Source organism: Eublepharis macularius, chromosome 10, assembly GCF_028583425.1.
Source record: "Eublepharis macularius isolate TG4126 chromosome 10, MPM_Emac_v1.0, whole genome shotgun sequence".
Lineage (NCBI taxonomy): Eukaryota > Metazoa > Chordata > Lepidosauria > Squamata > Eublepharidae > Eublepharis > Eublepharis macularius.
This window is the reverse complement of record NC_072799.1, coordinates 8,144,935-8,160,206: the sequence shown is the minus strand read 5'-3', so window position 1 is coordinate 8,160,206 and position 15,272 is coordinate 8,144,935. Positions and strand designations below refer to the sequence as shown.

Genomic DNA, 15,272 nt, shown 5'->3' with positions numbered 1-15,272 from the left:
TGCTTCGAAACAAATTAATTGGGCATTTCTACTACCTGCTATGGTTATCACCGCAACCAGCATCAGTGAGAGGTGAATTACAATACTGAGTGATTATCTTAATTGACCCACAGTTCAACTCAAAGATATTGAGTCATATATTTTGGGTTGGACTGCACGTCAAGTAAGATAATTTATTGTCACACCGTCAAGTTGCATGGTTCCCAACCCACTGGGTTTGAGTGGAGCTTTCCACTCTTATTTTTAAACAATAATTACTCCAAAGCATAAGGAAAGATTAAAAGTGGATGTCACACTACCAAAGACCAACTGTTATCCCACAAATTAATTATTTAGGTTTTAATCATCTTTGTAAAAATACCACTGCACCTTGTTAATTTGTTTTATTATTTGTATATTGATTTTAGTTTTTGTTTTTATCAATTTTAACTGTTCACCGCCCAGAGCCCCTAGGATGGGCGGTATATAAATTGAATAAATAAATAAATAAATAATAAAAGAGCCCAGTAGCACCTTTAAGACCAACCAACTTTACTGTAGCATAAGCTTTCGAGAATCACAGTTCTCTTCTTCAGATGCATCTGAAGAAGAGAACTTCAGATGCATCTGAAGAAGAGAACTGTGATTCTCGAAAGCTTATGCTACAGTAAAGTTGGTTAGTCTTAAAGGCGCTACTGGACTCTTTTCTATTTTTGCTACTACAGACTAACACGGCTAACTCCTCTGAATCATCTTTGTGGACACCTCAGAAAACCCAGCTAAAGATGCTTGTTCATATACACAAGTTGCAAGCCTCAGAGTCAGAACACTTTCCTAAGATTAAGCCCCATTGATTAACACAGGACTTACTTATGAGTAAACCTTGATATGATTGCTCCAACAATCCCTCTAATATATTACAAAGACCTCCGCATGGGGAAAACAGGAAGGACTCGGATCAGCAGTGGGTCTTGAACAGGTAAGCAGAGGGGTATTTCAGCCTACGTACCTCTATGCAGCTCTAGGCAAGAGGGGACTAAACTGAGAACTCAACTGTTAGACCAGCAAGGAAATCTCTTTAGCTCAATAGATCAAAGTATATCATGGGGGTCTACCTAATTCACACACAGGCTTCCAGATCTGGAGACAGGTCTGATAGGCAAAGGATCTCTGAGGAATTCCCCCCCCCCCGGCCCCAACGCTAGTTTGCACAATTTCCTTGCAAATAATATTTCTGCATAATTTAACATGTCATAATTTGTTCCAGCATTGTTCCATATATTTACTTAGCTTTAATGCCCGCATTCCTATTCTGTAGTCACTTGATTGGCTGCCCATCAGTTACTTGGCTCAGTTCAAGGTTTTGGCTATCACATACAAGGCTCTTCATATCCATATGTAAAGGGCTGCCTCCCCCTCTATGTTTCACCAAAACAACCTCACTCACTGGAGGTCAGGAAGGCTCCTACTCTAGTGGCAATCTGTAAACTATGCAAAATTGCATTATTCAAGAGAGCGTTTTCACAAAGGTAATAGAATAACCCTGCTGCTCAAGATCTACGTGTTAAGGAGCTTCTAAGGGACAAAGGAAAGGAAAGGTAATAGGGCTATATTATAATGGAATGGCTCGGAAAGATACTTGGGGTGAAGGGTTAGGGACTATGGACTATACTACTGAGCACTGTTCGTACTGTTAGTTGCTGTAAGTACGATCCCACTATATACAGTTTGCTTAGTTTAATGTGCCAAGTTAATACTTATGCTTTGTTTCACTTTTGTTTCCAGATTTCTACAATTCAAATCCTACTGCATTATTTACTGGATGCCTCTCTTGGATGACTGTATTGACTTACTCTGTCTAATTTACTTTGAGTAGGTCACGAGTAGAGATGGGCACGATCCACATTACGATCGAAAAAACCCACGGTAATGGTGATCGCGCGATCGGGACCCGGCGGATCATGCTCGGGCATGGCCAACGATCCAGCGGTCGGGAGGGGGGCTGGATCATGGCTTGATCGGGGCGATCGTGCTCAGATCGGGAAGCCAGACACTCAGGCGCCAGCAATCTATTCCCCTGGCAACGGAGCCTGGGGAATGCCTGAGCTGCGTTTGCCCTCCTTCTGTCGCCCTGGAAACCCCAATGGAAGCCCAGCTTTCCTTGATCAGCAGGGCTTCCTTCCAACCACAGAGCAGCAAAGCAGTCACCAGCTGGGAGAAGACACCCAAGGGAGGGAGGGGGAAGGGGGTGTTCTGTAGCCATTTTTTTTTGGATCGTGCCCACCTCTAGTCACAAGCCAAGTGTCAAGGGGCGGGGCCTGCCTTCCTCTTAATAAGGGGGGCAACGGACCTGCGCAGAAAGCATGCCTCCCAGATCCTTAGCTCTCTTCCCCACCCCTCGCCGCCTGGGCCAGCCTGATTTGATTGGCTGGCCTTGGCATTTGAATCTGGGCTGTGTGGTCACTGCCTCATTAAGGCTGCTAAAAGCCCACACCGCCCCTAATGTGCTGGCCGCCCTGCATCCTGCCCTCCTCCCGTGCGGCCTGTAACTGATCCCCCGCCCCAGTTAAGTCTGGGAGTCTGCATAGTCCCAGTAGAAAAGGTGGACTACAGATAATGTAAATAAATAAAATAAAAATGATTGGGTGCCCCCATCCTATCGACTGCACTGCCTTACACTGTGTAATCTGCCTTGTATGAGAAAGGCGGACTATGAATAACGTAAATAAAATAAAATAATAAAACAATATAAATGCACCTTGTTTTCAGTTCTCTTCACTAAATTAACCCGATCTCCATAAGAAATACTGATTATGAATTTTCAAGTAAACAAGCATTTGGATCTCTTTACGAATCAACAGACTGAATGTTCGGAATGCCCTTGCATGAATGTTGAAAGGTATAGTTAACAGCTTTTACATATGCAATAGGATACCAAAATTTTTAGCAATCCATCAACAATAGCCTATAAGGAATGTCTTGACAAAATCATTTGTTAAGCGTGACAGGAGTGTGAACATAAGGCGTTCTTCTAATAGCTTGAACGGATGCATGACAAGGGAATATTAATTGTCCCAGACAAGATATTCCAAGGTATTAGATCAGCAGAACTGGTCTATTTTATCCAATTAGAGCAATTCATCAATGTAAATAACTGTTGAAAAGCTAATTTCACGTGGTTTCTTCTGCACATGCACTATGTATGTACATATTGCAACAAAGTCTATAAACACACCAATAGCTGATGTTTATGACTCTTTCATAACATTAACAATATTAGTCTTTGGCAGGGACAGAAAGATCAATGCATTTGCTTAAGGAATGAGCTTCCACAGGCATCTATTCTGTCAGATGTGGACACAGAAAGGTAAGGGCCATCACATTCTCAGAAAGCAACTGTTTATCTTCAGAAGTTTCCTAGATAGGCTCAGACAGTAACAATGATTAAACCTCAATCTTCCCCTATTTCTGTCTCCTTGTCCTTCTCCTCGAGTCTTCCCAGTTGCCCACCAGTGGCCGGCAATCTCCTGGGGGTTTGCCTCATTGCCTGCCAATCGCCAGCAATCGGCAGGAGGTGGCAACCGCTTGAGAATTGCCTGCCACCAGCAGGTAACCTTGGAAAGTGCACACTGGGCATGCTTCCAGTGGGGTGTGACAATGTCACTTCCTGAAGTGATGTCATCATGCTTGCCACAGGCATGCTCCTGCACTTCGCTGGGGCCAATTTTACCCCCAAATGGGCTGAAGTGCAGGAACATGTCCACAGCTAGTGTGATGATGTCACTTCCTGAAAGTGATGTCATTTGCATGGGGAGTCCCATCGGGAGGGTATAGGGACCTGGGAACTCTATTCTCCCAGCTACAGATGCTCAAACACCACTTGTTTGGTTTGTGTTCTGAGCGCAAATCATGATCTAGAGCTGAGCTTTTGATGCTGAACATGCCAGTTCAACACAAACAGGAAGCTTCTGTCTATGACCAGCCTTGCAGGTTTTCGATCAGAAAACTGCAAGCAAATCAAACATCAACTTAAAAAAATAACCAATGAATGACAAACTAGCAGAGCACGGTGACCTGGCATTTGCCCACATGCAGTTAGTAAACTACTGACCTCAAAATGTTGAGGAGCAGGATTAAAAATGGCCTGAAACTGCCCTCCATAATGACACAAGAGGCATTTCCTCATTTCTCATAGAGATTAGGAGAAATTAATACCGCATCACCCCAAAGTGACATCAAATCCCCTCCAAGCTCTGCACTCCTTGGGCACCACCCTCAAAATCCAATGTTTGTAGAGGCACTGCTGGCGACCCTAGGGTAGACTCTTGTATAGATCACTTCTTTGGAAGAGGAGTAGTAGTAGTAGTAGTAGTAGTAGTAGTAGTAGTAGCAGCAGCAGCAGCAGCAGCAGCAGCAACTTTATTATTATTATTATTATTATTATTATTATTATTATTATTATTATTATTAATTGCAACTTATATGGAATAACTGCAGCTTTCTGACATGACACCTACAGAACTGCAAAAGATGGTGTTACTTGGAACAGTGTACATATCACACCGATACCTGGCTGATACTTAGGTCTCTGGTGGAAACTTGTATCAGTTCAGCAAGGCCAATCAATGATCACATGCATTATTTATTTATTACTGATTGTGTTGCGTGTAATCCGCCCTGAGCCCGCTGGAAATGTGGGGAGGGCAGAATATATATTGAAAATAAATAAATAAATAAATAAATAATGGCAGCAACTCTCTGAGCACCAGTGCTCCCAGTTATGGTTGTGTTGTTCAACCTAGTTCTAATTACCTCAGGGGGGGGGGGAGTTAAACCGTCTTCCTGAATGACACTTTCCACTGTAATTTTTCCCACCACACATATATGCCTCTGTACTACTTACAGTCATGCAGGGAATTAATTGACCTAATGCTGAAATGAGAAGGTAATGCCCCAGCGGGAGACTGATGGCTCTTGCTGATTATTCAAGTTTTATCCACGGTCTTGCGTTCACTTGTAAGGAAGGTTTACTGAACCTTCAGTCGCAAATAACATTTGCGTTCAGCGATTCCCCATTTAGTGTTTGAGTTCTCAAGGACCCATTGACAACCTTATTACTTGTTGCTATTGTATAGCTGCAATCACATATTGATTGGTGTGAAGAGAAGTAACATTTTCAACTGAAATGTAATCACACCTGAAGAAAGAAAATGAGCCTTGCAGTCAACTGTGGGTGGGAGAGGGGGGCATGCAAGTTGTCGGAGAGGGAGGGGGGGCATACAAAATTGGGAATTGCAGTCTAAAATAAAGAAATAAAGCAGGTATCTTCTGTTCAAAAGAAAGAATAAGTTGCAAACCTTGAAAAGGGTTGAAATGTCTGTGGTGAGTAATTTGTGGAGTACAACATTAGTTCAGGTGAAATAGCAGGATTTAAATCCAGAGGCACCTTAGAGACCAACAAGATTTTCAGAGTGTAAGCTTTCAAGAGTCAGAGCTCCCTTCTTCAGTGTCTGAATTGGCACACACACAATTTGCCACAATATACATTTCACCCCCAGCCTCTTTGATAGTTATTGAGCTTCCTATAACCATACAGAGATTGGTTTAAAAATATAGTGTAAAATGCAATGTGCAATGTGCATGAGATTTGCTCTGACGCTGTAAACAATGTGCATGTATTTATGCAGGATGCTGACCTGATAGCACCGAGATCACTCCACATAAATTGTAAGCATGGAGGCCAGGGCCCCCCACTTTTTTGAGCGGGAGAGTACCTTTGGAAATCTGGCACAGGGTGGAGGTCACGAACACAAAATGGCTGCTGCAGGAGCTGGAGCCAGCCAATCACAAAATGTCAGGAAATGAGGTTATGCACAAATCTGATGGCAGTTCATCAGCATTTCAGGAAGAAGCTATGCTTAACAGGACACTTTTAAAAAAGAACATACTAAAAAGATTGTCTTGCATACATACAAGTATCCATACTGAACTAGCTAAGATTAATTCTGATGATGTTGCGCAACATCGCACAAAACTCGCACAAGAAAATGAGATCTTCCGCGTTTTTTTCAGCATGTTGCGCAGCGTTCCAGGTTGAGGTAAGCCATGCGGAAACGGCCAGAATCCCAGTCATTAGTGACCAAGCTGAAGTCAGCTGCACAAAAGCCCCACCTACTTTCCAAAGTCACTTGGCAAGCGCCAGGGAAGGTGTCTGCAGGTGCCATGGTGCCCACGGGCACCATGTTGGAGACCCCTGATGTAGGCTGTGTTTCAACAGTCAAATGATTACATAGAGGCCAGGAATAGGGACAGCATGGGGAATCCTATAGGAATAGGGTTGACTGCTCCAGGTTGAGACATGCCTGGAGATTTTGGGGATGGAGCTTGGAGACAGCAGGATTTGGGGAGGGACCTCCACAGGGTATAATTCCACAGAGTCTACCCTCCAAAGCAGCCATTTTCTCAGGGGCTTGGATATCAATTGTAATTCTGGAAGATCTCCAGCCACCACCTGGAGGTTTGCAGCCCTACATGGGTGCCCCATACATAGTGGGTAAGTAGTTGGGCTGTGAATTAACACTCTGCTGGTTCAAATTCCGCTACTGCCATGAACAGCTGGCCTTAAGTAAGTGACTCCTCCAAGCACCATCTCCCCAGGTGTATTGTGGGGATAATAATAAGACTGACTTTGTTCACTGCTTGGAGTGGAGTACTAATCTGTCTAGAAGAGTGGTATATAAGTACAGTCAGGCCTTTTTTTCTGGGGAAAGAGGTGGTGGAACTCAGTGGCTTGCCCTTGGAGAAAATGGTCACATGGCCAGTGGCCTCGCCCCCTGATCTCCAGACAGAGGGCAATCTAAACTCCCCTCTGTCTGGAGATCAGGGGGTGGAGCCACCAGCCATGTGACCATTTTTAAGAGGTTCCGGAACTCCGTTCCACCATGTTCCAGCTGAAAAAAGCCCCGAGTACAGTTATTATTATTATCTTCAAGGAACTAGTAGTGCCTTAAATGTAACAGTTCACATGGGGTGTTCACATGGGGTGGAACATGGGGTGGAACATGGGGTGTTTTCGTAGATCTTTAATTTATCTCCTTTCCTCTTAAACTAAGTGAAACTGACTTCTTGGTATAACAACCTCTCCCTCTTATTTGGTAGCTGACACCATTGAACTCCAACAATGACATATTTTCTCTCTTTATCCTCTGTGCTGCTTGGTTGGGGCTGAACGTGTTCCTCTCAGTGATGCAAACTGAATGTGATTAATTAAAAAGAAATAAATTAAATGGAATAAGAATGTCATCAGGGAAGTGGCAGACACCCAGAACCATCAACTGGATAAGCTTAATGTTTGCAGCGTGTGTCATGGGTATTGGCTGTGAAACACAAGATTGTTGGACTCCTTCACACAATCTAATTCTGTACGTGATTCCCCACTTCTTGCACTCTTCACACATCCTAAGGAGATAGATTGAACATGTGTACGGGACAGGGGGATCGCAGTAGCAAGCTCTGCTTCATTGGGCCATATAAAGAGAGTTAACGCACAGAGAAGGGCACATGGAGAATGCAGAGAATCCTGCAAAAGAGGAGTGGAGATAACTCTGCACATGTACATATACATGCACACATTTCAAGTGTGAATGGATTGGGGTGGAGCTTGCTTCCACAGTACCAGCTCCCTTCTCTGCATCTACTGAGGCATATTCACTGGACAAAAAGAAAGCTGAGCTGTCTGAATCTTTTAGTGTGCATTTTTAAATAAGAACACTTGCATTTGCACAGAATGTGGACTCTTTTAAAACACCATACACACCAAGTTCTTTCTTGAGTACACAATCTACACGCCAGATTGCCATGAGTCGGGGGGGGGGGTGCTCTAATTGTCTTAGCAAAATGATGCGATGTGACCAGGTACTAGGCACAGAACAGCTTGTTTTGTGCTTTATAGCTCAAGCAGCCACATAAAAAGATTTTGAAACAAAGGGAATTTATTAAATATTTACTAATTGCTCTAAATGGCGCTAGGCGCCTGCAGTTAGCCAACCTAAGCATTAGCGTTAATCAAGGTATTGACTGCAGTAAGCATTGGAGAGGTTAAGGGAACACCGTAGATCACTGGGTTCCACTTGCCAGAGGAAAAGAGGCATAGACAGACCATTTCGGCTTTCCTAATATCACTTGGTTCGGGGGAAGAATCAGCTCTCATTTGTGAGAACGGGTCAATATAGTCATGCAGAGATCATAAGTTAGTGGCAGAACACTCAAAACCTGTGCAGAAGTTCTAAATTGGTACAATGCTTACATTTGTTTGCCCAGGTAGGCTTGGAATTATACCCCTTCCCTCACTGAGTCTGTCCTGCTTGGTTTCAAGATTACAGCCACACAGAGACTCTATATACTAGGCTTGTGCACTCCCTTTTTGGCAGGGTACAAACCACACGTTGGGACCTCTGTGTCAACAGGCCATGGCTCAGTGGTAGAACATCTGCTTAGCATGCAGAAGGTCCTGAGTTTAATCTCCAGCATCTCCATTTAAAGATGAGGTAGAAGGTGATGTGGGAGAGCTCCGCCTGAAATCCTGGAGAGCAGCTGCTAGTCTGAGTAGACAATACTTTAGTTAAGGTGGGTAGCCAACAGCAGTATTAGAGTCCAGTGGCACCTTAGAGACCAAAAAGATTTTCAGAGTATAAGCTTTCAAGAGTCAGAGCTCCCTTCTTCAGACAAGGACTGTCTTTGAGGGACTAATGGTCTGATTCAATATAAAGGAGCTTCATGCTGATATAATCTGAGAGGGTCATGGGAGATATAAAAGTCATATCCAGTAAACAGCAGGGTCAGAGGGCATGATCTGACCCCACTGCTACCATGCATATGTGACACCCTCATATTTCTAATTCAACTGTGGAAACCTGCCAGGTGACCTTGGGCCCGTCACAATATCTCAGCCTAACTTACCCTCACATGGCTGTTGTTGTAAGGGAGCCTCCCACCGGTTTCCCACTAAGTGTGCGGTTATACAGTGTCCACTGCGGTTATACAGTGTCCACTGGCTGGCTGGCTGATGTATGGGTACAGCATGGGGCTATGTAGTGCCCATTTGTTAGCTGACCCACATAGGAGTTGCAGTATGTTATCTGTCCACTTCCCTCCCCCTGTATGTGGATGGGCAGGAATCTGGAATTGACCCCGTCTTGAGACAGTTATTATCTATTTGATGATTTTATAATATGAACTGTTGTTTTATGAATTATTGTTTAATATTTTATTGTATTTTTGTAACTGTTGTACCTCGCCCTGAGCCTACTTGCGGGAAGGGCGGGTTAGAAATGCAATAAACAAACAAATAAATAAAACAACAATAAGGGAGGGGGATGTGAAAATCTGCTTTGGGTCCCTGATTAGAGGGAAAAAAGCTAGATACAAATTACACATTTCAAACATCTATATAAAATCTCTGATTTTCATGCAAAATGCAGAATCACGACACTTTTGCATGGCCTTTTACACACTCTGATGGTGGTGGAGAGTGCTCTCAAGTCATAGCTGACTTATAGTTTCCATGACAGGAGACGGACAGAGGTGGTTTGCCATTGCCTGCCTCTGCAACCCTGGTCTTCGTTGGAGGTCTGCCATTCAATTACTAACCAAGGCCGACCCTGCTTAGCTTCTGAGATCTGATGATATCACACTCTCCAGGTCAGGGCACGCACTCTGATAACAAAGTGTTAAATCAAAAGTCTTTTTAGCCTGCTTAATGGGATGGGAGCCCAATCCACTGGTAAGCATGTTCCCTTATGCATTCATTTATCATCCAGTTCTGAGGCTGGAGATGTTTCCGTGCATTGTGTGCACGTGTGTGTGCGCGTGTGCACATACACACACACTCCTCTCTTGGGAGCCTGCCCATGGAGTCAGATCTTCAACAGAGTCCAAGCTTTATGTGTCTCTATCCTCAGAAGTGAGGAGCAACTACCACAGATGAGGTCTTCTCAACAGTGGCACATTAACTGTGGAATTCCCTCCCAGATACCAGTGCTTTGTCGTCCACCCAGTATGCCCTTGGGTGGCAGGGGGAGTATTTTCTTATTTCCCCCCATAGGCTTTTGGTTGACTGTGCATCCCCTCCAGTTCATGCTGCTGCTATTTTCATACTTTTTATCTTTCCTTGATTAATTTCACCAGTGGTATCTTTCATTTTTTTACTAGTACTTTTAACTTGGGGGATTGATTCTTGCTGCGGACCAATATTTTGAAATATCTTTTAAAAGCTTTTTTCAAAAGCCTGCTAGTCATTTGTTTATTACTGGGCTTAGTATCACTGGGTCTGAATGCACTGGAAAGTTTATCCCAAGGAAACAGGTGTTGTTATATACTCTGTGTGATCTGTGGATCAAAATACAGTTGCCATATATTTGATGACCCATGAAGCAAACCGAGGTGTAACCTGCGAAAGAGCCTTTTGTGCTTTTTTTTATGGTGTGGGATACTCAGGTCTGTTAGACATGGCAGATCTTTGCTTCAGTTCTTTTTCCTTTGGATAAAGTTGGCAAAGGTTTATTTTTGACACTCACAGTCTCTGCAGTGATGTTTGTCTGCCTGTTTGATCTTCCGCAAGGAGAGAATCTGCTGCTGTGGCAGAGCAGCAGCACACTGCAGGCAGCAAGCAAATGAGTCTCTTTCCCCCCCCCCCCCCCCTGACAGCCTGTGCACTGAGAGTTTGCAGGGTCTGAATCCATCAATAAAAGCCTAATTCAAATTAGAATTCTAAATAATAATAATAATAATAATAACAAAATAAGATCCAGTTACAAAGAGCCACATGCACAGATGGGTGAGAAATGCACACAGATCTGGAGATCTGTGAAAGTGTTTTTAAAACATTGGTATGACGGTCCGTTCCCTGGCAGACCTTTGGAAATCAGTTTGCCCGTGCAGCTGGGTGACTTCCAGAACATCTGTGGCTGTGCCATTCCTTCCCCACATGTCTACTGGCCCACAAGGAGCTCAGACTAAAGGAGAAGCAGCCGCTGCCTACAGCCAGGAAGATAATTTGCAATCAGAGCTACAGCGAGGCTGCCTGTGGATTGTCTCTGACTGCACTTTCACACAATTCAAAACGGGCATGGTTTCGTAACAGTGCGGGACTAGTCTGGATCATGCAAATATGCTTTGAAAGAGCATTCTGGGCATGGCATGGTGAGACCGGTGGCTGTTTTAAGATGAAGCACCAGGCTTAGCTAGAAAAATGAAGTCCCACCCTCAAGTCATAGCTGGCTTATAGCACCCCTTACGGAGGTTTACATGGCAAGAGACTAACAGAGGTGGTTTGCCATTCCCTGCTTAGCTTCTGAGATCTGATGAGATCAGGATCTCCTGGGCTGTCCAGGTCAGATACTTGGCTAGAGTCCTAGCCTAAACCCAAACATCGAGCAAGCGTGCTTTAGTTCCTTCCTGGAATGTATTCTGTAAGGTGTTGAATGATCCGAATGATAGGACTTAAGTCCAGACGCACAAAGTCTCGAGCTGGTCCACACTTTTACAAATTGCACATAGACTTCTGAAATGTGGGAACATATGGCATCAGTAAACATTATGCGAAGAGTAAATTAATCTGAGCCTCATAATTAGGCTGTAAGGAAATTGCAGCAGACCCCAAACAGTAAATCAGCAGCATTAAAAGATTCTCCGTATTCTTTGAAGCGCTTCAGAGTGTGATAAAAACAGACCGTGTCAAAGTGACAAACCATCTCCCAGAACAAGATTAGGTGGGAAAGCCGCAACAGAACAATTGGAATTGAAGTGAAGGTAACGAACTGGCCTACTGTTTGGTCTAATGCTAAGACTCAAACCTGGCCAAAACACTGCATTCCACAGTTTGCATTTGACAGCCTCAAGCTGCGATTTGTCATGCACACACAAACACACACACACACACACACACAGAGAATGTAATGGACGTAGGTAGCTTTTGCTGTCTGGTCATAACCGTATCTCTGTTTGCAGCTGTGCTTCTGGGGAGGGGGACTTTGAAACAAGCACTTCAGTACCGGCTTTTTGGAGAAGGAGATTATGCAGCGAACAACAAAGTAACACACACACAAACGCACACAAAGAAATCTAAGTTCCTGAAGTGACAGGTAAGGGGGCAAGGCAAGTCTTTTCAATCTTCAAGCACAAAACAAAACAAACAAATGCTAGATGCACATACCAAAGGGACAGCACTGCAGACTGAGGCGTGCTAATTATCAGGTCCAGAAGCACCATAAAGACCAACTAGATTGCCAGGGTAAAGCTCATACTCTAGAAATCTTGTTGCTCTTTAAGGTGCTGCTGGACCCGAATCTTGCTCTTCTGCTACAGATGAACATGGCTACTCACCTGAAACTATCATTCTAATTACTCCACAGGCAATGACCAATGGACACTTGACAATTACACAACCACATGACCCCTAGAGTAGCGATGAAGACTTAAGCCCCACTGAATGCAAATGTGTATGGGATTGCCCTATAAAGGGAGGGCTGATTCGGGGGGACAAATTTAAACAAATTAGCACCACTTGGGGGCCTTCATTTTCTTGTCACATCAGGAATAACGACATTCCCGGCGCAACAACGAACTGCTCCAGAGTGAGCAAGTGTTCTGCGCATGTGCACGGGGTGACTACTCCCAATGCACGGGCCCACCCCCACTCTCCCATCCGCCAGTTTGGGGTCCAGGGGACCTGGCAACCATAGTACCTATAAGTAAATTCCACTTTTGTTTAAGGGGGGAAAAGATCCTTTTTTACTTCACAAACATCCTCATATGCTGATTGTTCTCTCAAACTACCATCTATAACAAGCCTTCCTATATTACCAATTAAACTGAGAAGGACTAAGGTGAAAGCCTTTGCTGGAAGTGAAAATCTTTGCGTGGTGGGGAGGGGAGACAGGCAGAGAAACAAAGGTCCCACAAACACAAAAGGAGTGTTCTCAAGTTAAAAACTTGGGTAAAGTAGAGAACACCTGAAGCTCTGTGTGAATGAGAGCCAAACTACAAGTGACAAATGACACAGGTTGGACACTTGTCAGCTTCCCTCAAGTTTTGATGGGAAATGTAGGCATCCTGGTCTTGCAGCTTGGCTCTCCAACTGCTGTCCAATGGACTTTTCAACTGTCAGTTGTCCAACATTCTGCCAAGCTGCCTACATTTCCTTTTTTTTTTCCATTTTAGCTTTTATTAAATACAAAAGAAGAACTACAACAATAACTTGAACAACAAATACAGGGAGTGATATAACAGTTATACAAAATTGCTGGTTACAAGAAAAGAAAAGAAAAGAAAAGAAAAAAGAAAAATAATACATTTAAAACAATTGTTTACTATAGTCTATAATTATTAAATATAAGTAACATTCACCATATGCTGAAGTAAATTATTTAGTTTATAGTACTAAATTTTCAAAATGTCCTGATACAGATGGTTGGGAGGAAGTATTTCAGTTTTGTCAATATAATCCAAAAAAGACCATTTTTCATAGTAATTGCTTGTAGATGAATTAGCAGATAGATTCTCAGTTATTTTATCTATTATAAGCTGGTCCCACACTTTTGTATACCAATGATTCAGTGTTGGTGGGGACTGGTTTTTCCAGAAGTAAGCTATCGACGATTTTGCTATAGCGAGTAAATTATTTATTAAGTCTCGTTGTGAGGCTGGAATGTTTGTATTTTGCCATAGGTTTAAGAATATTAGTTGAGGTTCGAAAGGTATGTCATAATTTGTTATTAATTTTATTTGCTGTAGTATCTCCTCCCAAAATGCTTTGATTTTAGGACACTGCCACCATAGGTGGGCAAATGTGCTGATATTCCCACATTTTTTCCAACACATGGGTGAATAGTTTGAGGTGATAACTGGCTGCCTACATTTCCCATCAAAACTTGACAGAAGCTGACAAGTGTCCAACCTGTGTCAGCCGTCATTTGTAGTTTGGCTCTGAGAGGGGAGTGATGGTTGTAATCTGAGCCCTCCAGAGATATCTCTTTAAGGTAACGTAAGGGGGAGCTAAATTGAAGGTTTAAAAAAAGGGCCAAAAGCAAAGGTTTAAGGTTATAAAGTTAAAACAAACAACAAATCATTACACTCCACAGTGGAGAATAATTTCTTGGGGAAATGTCTGAGCTGTGCATGATAAATGGGTAACAGCTATGCATTTACTGCACAGTGGACTGTGGCAAGAAAGGATCCTAATTCTTATTAATGGAATTTTGGATATGCATTCAAATGGGATGCAATCTGACCACTTCTCAAAGGGAGGGGAAGTGCTCCGCACAGATGCTTCTAAGCTCATGTACCCAGAAAGAACAGCTTTTTCCAACCTTGTTAGCACTCATACGGTTTGTGAGCTTCATAATGGAGGCTCTCAGTGAAATCAGTGGTTTGCATTGATGGTGATTGCATAAGAGAAACGATTAAAGGAAATAGAAAGTGCATCAAGAAGAGTGAGTTAATGCATCAATCCAAAATATCTCCAAGCAAATGAAAACAGACAGTTAAAAGAGGATTACTCTTACACCAGATACTATCCTGCAGGCAACTTTGAGGTCCCTGTGAATGGAGGCGCAAACAGAATCAGTGTGGTGTAGTGGTTACAGTGTTGGGCTAGAACAGTGACCTCAATGTTCCGCCCTCCAATGTGTTTCCCATGGCCAACTTCCTTCTTCCACAAACTAAAGAGCTAACCCTGATTTTCCTGCAACTCAATGGAACAGGAGGTGCTTCAGAAAAGCCCAGGAGGTATTACTTTTGTGCCTGAAGGGAGCACTCATTCGGAACCGTTTGGTACCAGCTGCCTTCATCGCAGGGTGATACTTGGCTTAAAACTTCCCAATGACCTGTGTGTGTGTGTGTTTTAATTGGCTGTACACATAGTGCTTGTTTTATTGTTTTAATTGCCATGGCTCTTGGGCTAAATAAATGAGTGACTAATTCTATGATTAGCCCCAGCGACCATGACATCAATTAGCGGGGTTTTTTTTAAAGTGTAGGCAGGCTCAATAAAATCTAGACATGTTAAGCCCCAGATTGAAAACTGCACTCTGCCACAGGTGACCTTGGTCAATCACTCCCATCCACCCTAACCTACCTCACAAGGTTGTGGTGATGATGCAAATGAGGAAGGGAGAAATGCATATACTGGCCTGAACTCTTTGGAGGAAGGTTGGGATTAAAATGCAGAAGGTGGGCAGGTAAATAGATGGGCAAGACGATAGATAAAATGATGTAGTTGATGCTTTCCAATCCAA

The 15,272-nt window shown here is 43.3% G+C and overlaps 1 protein-coding gene across 1 annotated transcript in view; it reads right to left on the bottom strand.

Moving 5' to 3' along the window:
* The window catches only part of CTNNA2 (catenin alpha 2), a 678,629-nt gene that overhangs the window by 188,338 nt on the left and 475,019 nt on the right, over positions 1–15,272 (bottom strand). The window lies entirely within an intron of this gene.